This window comes from Heloderma suspectum, chromosome 4, assembly GCF_057233095.1.
Source record: "Heloderma suspectum isolate Gila_16-S chromosome 4, 16-S_ref, whole genome shotgun sequence".
In the NCBI taxonomy this organism is placed as follows: domain Eukaryota; kingdom Metazoa; phylum Chordata; class Lepidosauria; order Squamata; family Helodermatidae; genus Heloderma; species Heloderma suspectum.
In genome coordinates this window covers 130,329,929-130,342,579 of record NC_139461.1, presented here as the reverse complement: position 1 = coordinate 130,342,579, position 12,651 = coordinate 130,329,929, and positions in this window count along the sequence as shown.

Here is a 12,651-nt window from a genome sequence, read left to right as displayed (position 1 = left end):
CAAATGGAGATATGCCACGGCTAGCTAGAGTAGGAGTGAGGAACTTTTTTTTTTCTTTTACTGTCAAGAACCACATTCTCTTGGGGATAATTAGTCAGGAACTGTATGCCTCTGGTGGGCAAGTCTGAAGACAGAGGTGGATAGGCCAGAGTCCAAAGTGGGAGGAGGCAACCATTTTCTTTCTACCCCCTTTTCTCTCTCCCTCTTTCTGTCACCACCACCCTCCTCTCCCTCTTCCCCTCTGGCCACTGGTGTCCAAGAGGAGGGAAAAATCACTCTTGCCATGGGTCTGAACTGATTAAAACTAATCTCAATTGCTCCAAATTGAAATTGAACCACAAGTCACATGTGGCCGTAGGGCCTCAGGTTGGCCACTTAGAGCAGTGGTCTCCAAAGCGGATGTGAAAAACAATGCAGTGGGGTCCACAAGCCACCTGATAATCAAGCAGCCTCCCACTGCCCTGACAAGCTGCCATTGTGTGCAACGATGGAGGTGGCGGAGGCAAGAGGATGGGACAGGAGTTGAGAGGGAAGCTCCATGGCATTTCTCTCTCGGCTCCAGTCCTACCCTGCCTCTGCTGCGGCCACCAGGCATGGCACAGATAGGGGTGCACGAAAGTCACTTACCTGGTCTCGCAGCTTTTCGCGGTGGGTGGGAGGCGCTTCGCTGCTCTCCCCGCGAAGTTCAGGCCGGGGGGGAGGCTTCCCGCTTCGCCCGGCCGAAATTCAGGCCGGGGAGGAGGCGCCTCGCCTCGCCCGGCCGCGAAATAAAAAGTAAAAAAAAAAACGCCCCCGTGATAGGCTACGTGACGATTAACGTAGCCTATCATGGCTAGATCTGCAAAGTCAGCCATGATAGGCTATGTAAATCGTCACGTAGCCTATCACGGGTAACTTTTTAGAAAGACTAATTTTTTAGAAAGGCCCACTGTGTTACCCAAGTGAGTAACAATGGCTTTATATAAATCACAATGTCCATTAAGGGAGAGAAGTGCTTTCTGAAAGCTTTCATATCAGTCTTCTGGAAGTGCTACTTTAATGGAAATTAATACCTTTGTGGATAAAAACAATAATCCATGAAGCAATAACATGGTTCACCATTTCCAAATCCCAGCAGAATTCCCTCAGTTTCCAATCTCTCACTGTCTCCTTTCAACATCTGCCCAGTATAATCAAGAACATGACCTCAAGGGCATTTCAGGCAATCTCGCATTCTTACACAGCAGGACCAGCCCTACCATGAGGCTCAGTAAGCCCTTCAACTCAGGCAGTGCTTTGGGAGGGGTGGCAAAATGAGCACGCATGCACACACACCCACACACCACACCACTGCCTGTCCGAGCTGTACCCTATCCGACTTAGGGATGGACGAAAGTCCCTTACCTGTTCTCGAAGGTTGCTTTGCGGTGGGGGGGAGGCGCTTTGGTTCTCCCCCCAAAGTTCAGGCGAGGGGGGGGAGGCGCCCCGCCTTGCCCGGCCGAAATTCAGGCCGGGGGGGAGGAGCCCCATCCCTCGCTGGCGAAATTCAGGCCGGGTAGAAGCGCCCCATCTACCCGGCCGCAAAAAAAAAAGTAAAAACACACACAAACACCCGTGATAGGCTACGTAACAATTAACGTAGCCTATCACGGCTAGATTTGCAAAGTCAGCCATGGTAGGCTACGTAAATCGTCACGTAGCCTATCACGGGTGACTTTGGGGGGGGGAAAGCACATACGCAAATGGCGGCGGCCCATGGGCACCGCCATTTCTGTTCTTTATTTTGGCACATGTAGTCTACGTAAAGATTTACGTAGACTACGGCGAAAATAAGGGCAACGCAAATAGTGTTCCCTTATTTTCGCCGTAGTCTACGTAAAACTTTACGTAGACTAGACGTGCCAAAATAAGGAACGCAAATGGCGGCGCCCATGGGCCGCTGCCATTTGCGTACGCGCTTTTTTTTTTTTCCCCAAGTCACCCGTGATAGGCTATGTGACGATTTACGTAGCCTATCATGGCTGACTTTGCAAATCTAGCCGTGATAGGCTACGTTAATCGTTATGTAGCCTATCACGGGGGTGTTTTTTTTTTACTTTACTTTTTGTTTTTGCAATGGCAGCGGCAGCCGGTCGAGAGACCGGCCACCGCCCCCGCCCCCCACAAACCGCCATTGAACCACCACCGGGACCCGCTGCCGAGAGGGACATTCGGCTACAGTACGTCCCATCCCGGGGGGGGCGGGGGGCCAGCGGAGAATTTCACCACCATTTTGGGGGGCCGAATGCGTTGGCACTCGGCCCCCCGAAGTTTCGGGGAGAAATTCTCCCCCATCTCTAGGTGTGGTGTTCTGTGCTTCTGCCTGGACTCTTAAACCAGACCCTCAGCTGCTACAGAGGCAGTGTTATTTGGCTAGAGCAACGTGGCACCTGCCCAGGGCATGGATCCCTGGTAGGCTAACCCTGCATGTGCAACTGGGTATAAATGAAATGCTGGCAAGGGGAACACTGCACAGGTACTTTTTTCTTATACAGCCAGGATCAGCTCAGCCCCCAGGGATTGGAAATCCAGTGAGACCATGTCATTACAAACAAGCAGCCTAACAACTAGGGATGGATGAACTTGTCAGTTTTGGTTTCTCTCAGGCTGTCAGTTTTTCCAATCTGAAGTTGGGTTCATCTCAAACTTTAATTTTCATTCCTCCTGAACTTTGAAACTCTTATTTTTTAAGTGTGAATGAAAATGCATAAGGGTTTTTGTGCACATTTCTCCTAATGCATACATTGCTGTATGCTATTCTGCCTGATGTACAAGCAGTTTTTCCCAAAATAATGCATTTTTGAACATTTTTTCCCCAATATACACATTTCTGTGTGCATTCTGTGGTTGGCGAACTCCATTGCAAAATACAGAGAAGTGCGAATTTTGAAAGGGAACCGAGTTTCAGTTTGCATAGGGGTTCAAATATGTGAAATAAGGTAAATTCACATTAAAATGTGAACTGAACAACTTTTCCCCCATCTTGAGCATGAACAACATTGAGGTTTCCTGCAGTTATCACACTGCCATAGCAATGTTTGAATTGGCTCTTAGTAGGGATGTATGAAAGTCACTTACCTGTAACGAAATTTGATTCCCGGTGGGGGGGAGGCATTCTGTCCCTCCCCCCCAAAATTCTGGCTGGGGGGGAGGCGCTCTGTCCCTCCACCCCTGAATCCTGGCTGGCCGGGCAGCAAATGGCGGCGGCTGTAGCAGCCGCCGTTTGCATCCCTGCAGTCAGCCGTGATAGGCTACGTAAATGTTTACATAGCCTATCACGGCTGAGTAAAAAAAAAAAACAACAACCACGCGTACGCCGCCATTTGCATACGTGCGGTTTTTTGTGGTTTTTTTTTACTCAGCCGTGATAGGCTACGTAAACATTTACGTAGCCTAACACGGTATTTTTTAAAAATCTAGCTGTAAAGATTTACGTAGCCTATCACATTTGTTGTTGTTGTTTTTCTGGAAATGGCGGTGGCGGCAGCCGGTCGGAAGACCGGCCGCAGCAGCCGCCACCGCCGAACCGCCGCCGAACCGCTGCTAGAGCTGCTGCCACCAGGAGGATTTGCCCAAGGTAAGTCCCATCCTGGGGGGGCAGGGGGGCAGACTGTTTTGCCACCAATTTCGGGGGGCCGAATGTGCTGGCATTCGGCCTCCCTGAGATTCGTGGTGAAATTCTCTGACATCCCTAGCTCTTAGTGGGAATATAGAAGGAGCTAAGGGCACTATGGCCGCTAGACAGTGGCTAGACGGCCACAGGATTTTTTTTGTTCTCTGAGCTCAGAGCCAGCACTCCAAGGTTGGTTCCTAGAAAACTGCCTCCCCCCACCTCTCCCCTACTGCCTCGTACATGGCATGGTTCGCCCCTGGCTCCTCTCTCGGGAGACCAGCGTAGAGTAGGGGAGAAGGGGGTTTCATGGGGGCGGGGAGGGGATGTTAGAAGTGCAGTTACCATGGTTCCTATACACTGTCTCGCCTTCCCCCTCCCTCTGTTCCAAGGTGAAATCAGCTGTCTAGCCACAAATGCAGTGCAGCAGGAGTGCAGAGAAGATCCACTCCATGCTCTGCCCACACTGCACTGGATAGTCGGTCACCTCCGAGTTTGTAGGCAGACGACTATCCCCATAGGATTGCACCCTAAAGCATGTTAAAGGTAGGGGTGCACGAAACCCACTTACCTGGTCTCGCAGCTTTTTGCGGTGGGGGGGAGGCGCTTCGCTGCTCTCCCCCCGAAGTTCAGGCCGGGGGGGAGGCTTCCCGCCTCGCCCGGCCAAAATTCAGGCTGGGGGGGAGGCTTCCTGTGCCTCGCCTCGCCTCGCCCGGCCGCGACATTAAAAGTTAAAAAAAAAAACGCCCCCGTGATAGGCTACGTGACGATTAACGTAGCCTATCATGGCTAGATCTGCAAAGTCAGCCGTGATAGGCTACGTAAATTGTGACGTAGCCTATCACGGGTGACTTAAAAAAAAAAAAGCACGTACGCAAATGGCGGCCCCCACAGGGAGCCGCCATTCGCGTTCCTCTTTTGGTCGCTGTAGTCTACGTAAATCTTTACGTAGACTACGGCAAAAATAAGGGCAACGCAAATAGCGTTGCCCTTATTTTTGCCGTAGTCTACATAATCTTGTATTGGAATAGCGGTGGCAGCAGCCGGTTGAAAGATCGGCTGCCGCCCCCGCCCCTGACGAAGACCCGACGAACCGCCGCCGGGACCCGCCGCCGGGAGGGACATTCGGGAAAGGCAAGTCCCGTCCCGGGGGGGGGTGCGGGGGGCGGGGGGGCGGAGAATTTCTCCCCAAAACTTGTTCGGGGGGCCGAACACGTTGGCGCTCAGCCCCCCGAAGTTTCGGGGAGAAATTCCCCGCCAACCCTAGTTAAAGGTTTCCTAAACTGAAAAGCAAAAACAACCCAGGAGTAAAGTTGAACTATGTGTGTGTTTAAGGCTTACAAAACAAAATATACAGTATCTTGCTAATTATCCTTGAATTTATGGGCTAATCGCCAGCCTCAAATAGTTGATGCATAACAACCAAGAATATGAAATCTTGTTCCCTTTTGTATTTGATTAAGGTGTGATATAATTAGTTTACTAGGGGGAAATCCCCATGTCTGGGAAACAGCAGAAAGGAGTGGTAAATGGGGTCCAGCCATTATTAAGATTTGAAAGCATTTGTTTGATGGCTTAATCAAGCAGAACATTAAAAAAAAATGGCAAGCAGTGGATAAAGGACCCCAGAATAAAAGCTGTTTTTCATGTCCATCTGACAAACATGAAGACAAAGATCCAAGAAAGATGATCTCTCTTGAAAGCAGACCAAGGAAGTCACAGATTGATCTCAACAACATACTCTTTCACCATCTGCCCAAAATTTCCTTGTGTCTAATGAGTTGTCTCAATATCTTTTTAGTCTCTTTGATTTTCTGTGTGGTTTAGCTTTGTTACTATGGGCAACTCAGCTTACTGTTAAGCAAATGCTGACAATAATTTTTGCACTGTTCATACCCTGAGATGCCTTTGTTGTCTCAGGATATGAAGAAAGGCGGCTAAAGTAGCAAAATAATAAGTGTTAATTAAGAAAACTACAGTGATACTTCAAAACTTTGGAAAGCATTTCCAAAACACTACAGACATATTTACACTACAATTTTATATCTGTTTGGTAGCAATAATGGTTTCCTCCAAAGAATTCTAAGAATTGTAGCTTAGTAAGGATGCAGGAAATTCTCCTTTTAGAAGTCCCTTGTGGAACTTCCTTTCCCAGGGTTCTCTGGGAAGAGGGAAGTTTAAGTCTGTATTACAGATATGTAGGGATGTCAGCGAATTCTGCCACGGACTAGGGATGTACGAAAATCACTTACCTTTCAGGGATTATGCTGATGGTGTGGGGGAAGGCGTTCCGTCCCTCCCCCTGGAATCCTCGCTGGGGGGGGAAGGCACTCTGTTCCTCCCCCCCCCCCGGAATCCTGGCCGGCCGACTGTGCTCCGCAGCGATTCTGCGGAGCTGCCGGCCAGCTCCGCCAGCAGCTGGACATCTGGCCACTGGCTAGCAGGGACGCAAATGTTTGCGTCCCTGCAGTCAGCCGTGATAGGCTACGTAAATGTTTACGTAGCCTATCATGGCTGATTAAAACAAAAACAAAAACGCACGTATGCAAATGGCGACGCCCATGGGCGCCGCCATTTGTGTTCCTTATTTTGGCATGTCTTAGTCTATGTAAACATTTACATAGACTAAGATGGCAAAAATAAGGGGAACGCAAATAGCGTAGCATCTGGATTGGGCCCCAATCCACCCCACTTGGGGGACCAATCCAGCCCCTCAGGGTTCTGCAGATGGCCACATACCCTTTCCCCCGACCACTGATTGTTTGGGGTTTTCTCAGCTTTTGTGCAGTTTTCTTCCTATTCTAAAAGGTCAAAATGCTTTTCCTAAGGCTTAGTGACTGGCTGTTAAGAGCTTTAAGCTACAATAGGCTGATATTTTTGGTGTACTGGGCCCTCCCCTTCACATTTGTCTCCACCCACTGCTGGAATGAGGCCCCTGAGAGCTTCTCTGAAACTTGTGGTGTTTGCAACCCTGTAGGCAAACAGGGTGCATTTATTCTTTTTTTAATCGCATGCTCCCCATGCTTGCAACTGAATTCACAAAATGGATTGGTGTTTGTTTTTTTTTAAGGAACTTTGAAATGCGCATTTCTAAAAATATGCATTTTCTCTAATTTACACACACACACAAATACTTTATTTATTTATTTATTTACAATATTTATATACCGCTCCACATCAAAGATTTTGGAGCAGTGAACAACAAGATAAAAGAATAAAACCCCATAATTATAATAATTCAAACATTTTAAAAGAACGGGTTCTGAACTTAATAAACCACGGCTGTTCACTCAGGGAAGGCCACTCGAAATAGCAATGCCTTCAGGAGGCACAGAAAGCAACATGACGTTAGCGCCTGCCTGACCTCCAAAGGCAGGGAGTTCTAGGGGTGTCAGAGAATTTCTCGCCGAAACTTCAGGGGGCCGAGTGCCAACGTATTCGGCCCCCCGAAGTAGTTTCGGGGAGAAATTCTCCGCATCCCCCCCGCACCCCGCACTCTCCCTGGATGGGACTTACCTTTCCCAAATGTCGCTCCCGGTGGCAGGTCGCAGCGGCGGTTCGGCAGGGCTTCGACAGGGGCGGGGGCGGCAGCCGGTCTTTTGACCAGCTGCCATCGCCGCCATTCCAAGAAAAGTAAAAAAAAAAAAACACGCCCCCGTGATAGGCTACGTGACGATTAACGTAGCCTATCATGGCTAGATTTGCAAAGTCAGCCGTGATAGGCTACATAAATTGTCACGTAGCCTATCACAGGTGACTTTTTTTTTTAAAAAAAGCATGTACGGCTAATGGCGGCCCCCATAGGGAGCCGCCATTCGCGTTCCTTATTTGGTCGCTGTAGTCTACATAAAAATTACGTAGACTACAGCAAAAATAAGGGCAACGCTATTTGCATTGCCCTTATTTTTTCCGTAGTCTATGTAAATCTTTACGTAGACTACAGCGACCAAATAAGGAACGCGAATGGCGGCTCCCTATGGGGGCCGCCATTTGCGTACGCGCTTTTTTTTTTTTAAAGTCACCTGTGATAGGCTACGTGACGATTTATGTAGCCTATCATGGCTGACTTTGCAGATCTAGCCGTGATAGGCTACGTAAATCGTCACGTAGCCTATCACGGGGCGTTGTTGTTGTTTTTTACTTTTCTGTTGAAGTTCGCGGCCGGGGAGACGGGGCGCTTCTCCCCGGCCTGAATTTCGTCCGGGCGAGGCGGGAAGCCTCCCCCCCGGCCTGAATTTCGGCCGGGTGAGGCGGGAAGCCTCCCCTCCCCGGCCTGAATTTCAGGGGGAGAAGCGAAGCACCTCCCCCCCACCGCGAAGCAAGCTGCGAGACCAGGTAAGTGACTTTCGTACATCCCTAGGGAGTTCCATAGGAAGGGGGCCGCAACACTGAAGGCTCTTTTCTTGGTGGACTCCAGCTGGGCTATGGTTCTATGTGTAACCACCAGGAGCAAGCCCTCTGATGACCTCAGTGACAGGCTGGTAAAGAAGAAGGTGCTCTCTCAGGTATCCTGGTCCCAAGTTGTTTAGAGCTTTGTACTCTAGTACTCACACCTTAAACCTGGCCCAGTAGTGAATAGGCAGCCAGTGCAGTTCCCTTAGCAAAAGAGCTACATGCTGAAAAGGGGCAGCTCCTGACAACAGCCGAGCTGCTGCATTCTGCATTTTCATGTATTTCATCTATGTTTCACATATTTCGTGGTAGAAAAGTGCACACATTTGTAGAAATATGTACAGAAATGCACACTTTCCCATTCAAAATGCACATGCTTTTCCTGTCGAACACACTTAAAATCATGTTGTGAATGAAAACAGGAGTAGAACTGAGCTTTGAAGTTAAGTGTGGCACATGTTGGCAAGCTTGAGCATCCCTGGTTCTCCCATCCCTACTTGGGAACAATGCCATATCACATTGCATTGCATCCATTCCACAGCAATTTTGGAAGTGTGGCCAGAGGGAGGCAGCCTGAGGCTGCATCGCATCATGTCGTCCAGGGTCTCCTGACCCTTTGTGGAGCATTTTCAGAGGGCTGGAGGTAGGGATGTCAGAGAATTCTGCCATGGACTCCAGTGAGTCCATTCTAAAGAATCCAGCCCCCCGGAATCCGTGGAGGAATTCTCTGACATCCCTACCTCCAGCCCGTGGAATCCCCCTGGGACAGAGCTTACCTGGCGGCGGATGCAGCAGCAGCGGATATGGCAGCAGATGCGGCGGCAGATGCGGCGGCAGATGCGGCGGCAGATGCGGCAGCTCCAGCTGGTCTCCCAGCCACTGCTGGGCTGCTGCAGCCACCATTTGCGTGGCTTTCTTTTGCCGTGATAGGCTACGTAAATACTTATGTAGCCTGTCACAGCAAAGAGCAGGGGCGCAAATGGTGGCCGCTACGCCATTTGCGCCCCTGCTCTTTGCTGTAATAGGCTACGTTATGTAGCCTATCACAGCAAAAAGCAGCCATGCAAATGGTGTAGCAGCTGCCATTTGCATGGCTGCCTTTTGTCGTGATAGGCTATGTAAATGCTTACGTAGCCTATCACAGCTTGGCAGCCATGCAAATGGTGGTCAGCATAGCGGCTGCCGTTTGCGGCCACAGCAGCCCAGCAGTGGCCAGAAGTCCAGCTGTGGATGACCCCGGATGGCAGCTCTGCGGAGTTGCTGCAGAGCGGAGCCAGCCAGGGAGGATTCTGGGGGGAGGGACAGAGTGCCTCCCCCCCACCGCGGATGACCCGGAACGGATGGGTGAGTGGGATTCGTACATCCCTAGCTGGAGGGGATGGTTTGGGAAGGAGGTGGAACTGGCAGGGAAGTCCACATCCGTCAGTGCAGTTCATCAAACATACATTCTCGATCCAACCCAAAATCAGTAGAAAACCAGCTGCTATTTTTGCATGAGGAGAATATTTTTGGGAAACTGGAATGAAAAGTTTGGCTCAGCCTTATTAGCAACTCTGGGTTAGGGATGGCGGAGAATTTCTCCCCGAAACTTCGGGGGGCCGAGCGCCAACGTGTTCGGCCCCCCGAACAAGTTTCGGGGAGAAATCCTCCGCCCCCCCACCCCCCGCCACCCCCCAGGACGGGACTTACCTTCCCTGAATGTCCCTCCTGGCGGCGGGTCCGGCTGGCGGTTCGTCCGGTGTTCGACCGGCTGCCGCCCCCGCCATTGCAATGAAAGAAAAAAAAAAAAAAGTCCCCTGATAGGCTACGTGACGATTCACGTAGCCTATCACGGCAAGATTTGCAAAGTCAGCCGTGATAGGCTACGTGAATCGTCACGTAGCCTATCACGGGTGACTTTAAAAAAAAAAAAAAAAGTGTGTACGGATAATGGCGGCCCCCATAGGGGCTATTTGCGCTATTTGCGTTGCCCTTATTTTCGCTGTAGTCTACGTAAACATTGACGTAGACTACAGCAACTAAATAAGGAACGTGAATGGCGGCTCCCTATGGGGGCCGCCATTCGCGTACGCGCTTTTTTTTTTTTTTTAAAGTCACCCGTGATAGGCTACGTGACGATTCATGTAGCCTATCACGGCTGACTTTGCAAATCTTGCCGTGATAGGCTACGTGAATCATCACGTAGCCTATCAGGGGACTTTTTTTTTTTTTTTACTTTCGTGTTCGCGGCCGGGCGAGGCGGGAAGCCTCCTCCCCGGCCTGAATTTTGGCCGGGCGAGGCGGGAGGCCTCCCCTCCCGGCCTGAATTTTGGCCGGGCGAGGCGGGAAGCCTCCCCCCCCGGCCTGAACATCGCGGGGGGAGCAGCGAAGCGCTCCCCCCCACCGCGAAAAAGCTGCGAGAAAAGGTAAGTGACTTTCGTTCACCCCTACTCTGGGTAAAATCCAATGCAAGGGCTACTTAAAGTAGACCCACTGAACTGAATGCAATTAGTCATGACTATCATGAGTCCTATTCATTTCAGCGTGACTAGTTTAAGTAGGATTTAGGTTGGATTTTACCTTCTGAGTGGAGAGAGCAGCTATAGTACGTCCCTGGGTGTGGACTCTGAAGAGATGAAAGAAAACAGGCATTTATCAAGAAATGAAAAGCAGTAATTCTACCATCTCATGGATCAGATGCTTGCCACCTCGTGGCCAGAGCATTACATTGCAAGATTATACCACGCTCCTCATGGTCATGTTTCCTCATGGGGTTGTCCCCTCTGCCACCTAGCAGCCAGTGCGTCACATTGCAAGATTATACCACATTCCTCATCATCATGTTTCCTCATGGTGTTGTCCCCTCTCATAAGCAATGACTTGCACATATGCACTTCTTAAACTCATCAAAATTCATATTTTGCCATAGACTCAAAGGAGAAATCCTTGTTTTTTCCATGAATAGTTCAATGCTAGCTTTGTCCTGCAGTTAACTTTGGAGTGAAGTGGAATACATCAGTCATGTTTGGTCACTTATTCTGAGCTGCCTGAGTGCCTCGATCATTCTGGTTATTCAAATGCCATTCAATGTCTGAATAATAAGAAGCACTTGTCTTGTGCAAGTGAGGTTATGGCTGTGATGCATTTTGAATAAATCGAGGAGAATAGACTGGAACAAGCAAGCAGTAGGGGGTTGTTGTGTAGCTGAATGGAAAACTGACCAGCACCAATCAGCTGACATGATAGTAATGGGGGGGGGGAAATAATTTGAGTGAAAGAATTGATCTAAATGGTGTTTTATGAGTAAGTCCATTTCCCTTCAACACTTCCCTTGATCATGCATGGTAGAAAAGCAGTGTATGGTCCCAGAGGAAAATATGTCCCCCAATGAGAACTGCGTACCAAATGCTTCTACCTTGCACTATGTCCTTCTCTCAGGGGGCTTTCAGGATAACCCTTCTAGGACAGGTGCATTCGTTCAAAGGCCCAGTTCACATAAGGAGCAGATAAAGTGGTAGAACTGCTCCTGGACTGGACCACTTTGGATTGCAGGTAGGGGGCTGCCTGACTGGATGTGACTCCACATTAAAAAGAAATCCCTGGTCATAGAAATCTAGTGAGTTCTATAAGGGTTCTAGCATACTCATCTTGCCAGTAGCTTTGTGTGTGCAAGACATTTTTATTTTCAGTGTGCAATGGAAGTATTCAACCATGTGACCACCACCCCAACACACACACACACACACCAGCAGCCTGAAGTTTTACTACTTCATTTCTGTTTTTAAGAACTAGGTCTTTTTATTAAGAACATCTATAACTCACCTTTCATCCATCGTATTTAAGGCAGTATACATAGGATCCCTTATCCTTAACTACAAGAGCAGTGGAGAGAACAAACATATGGCTGCTAGACGGTGTCTAGATGGTCATAGGATTTTTTGGTTTCAGAGCCAGGGCTCTGAGCTTGGTTCCTAGAAACTGCACTCCCCTCACTCTCCTCTACACTTGTAACCGCAGAGCAGAGGGGGCAAAAAGGGGGCATTCCCTGGGGGGTGGGGAGGAGACAGCAGAAGCGTCATTATGACACTTCCTATGCACCATTCGGCCTCCCCCACTCCCACTGTGACCTCCCCAGCTAGACAGCCAAAATCGGCTGTCTAGCCACAAATGTAGGGTGGCTGGAACACAGGGGAAAGGATCCCCTCTGTGTTCTGCCCATCCTACATTGGATAGTTGGCCGCCTCAAAGTTCAGAGGCAGCTGACTATCCTGATATGATTGCATCCTAAGAGACTGGAACTGAAAGCTGAGGGAGAAAGGAGTTAGATATCTGTGTGTGCTGGTTTTATTATTTTATTTGGCTTTGGAAGAACATGAACTATTATTGTCACTGAACAAGAAAATAAAACATTGTTATTTATCCAGTGTGGCTTACTGGAGGTCAGTACCCATGTGAACTGGAGCTGGGAGTTTATAGAGAAGCAACTGGTATTCTTGAGGGTACAGGGTAATGGAAGTAAAGTACTTCAAGTGGTGGCAGCAGGCTGGTAATACCTTTAGACTTCTCACTCAAACAAGCTGAGGCATCATCTCCTATCCAAGCCCATACCAGACTCAGACCAGCTTACCCTTATCAAGGTAGCCTTGACTGAT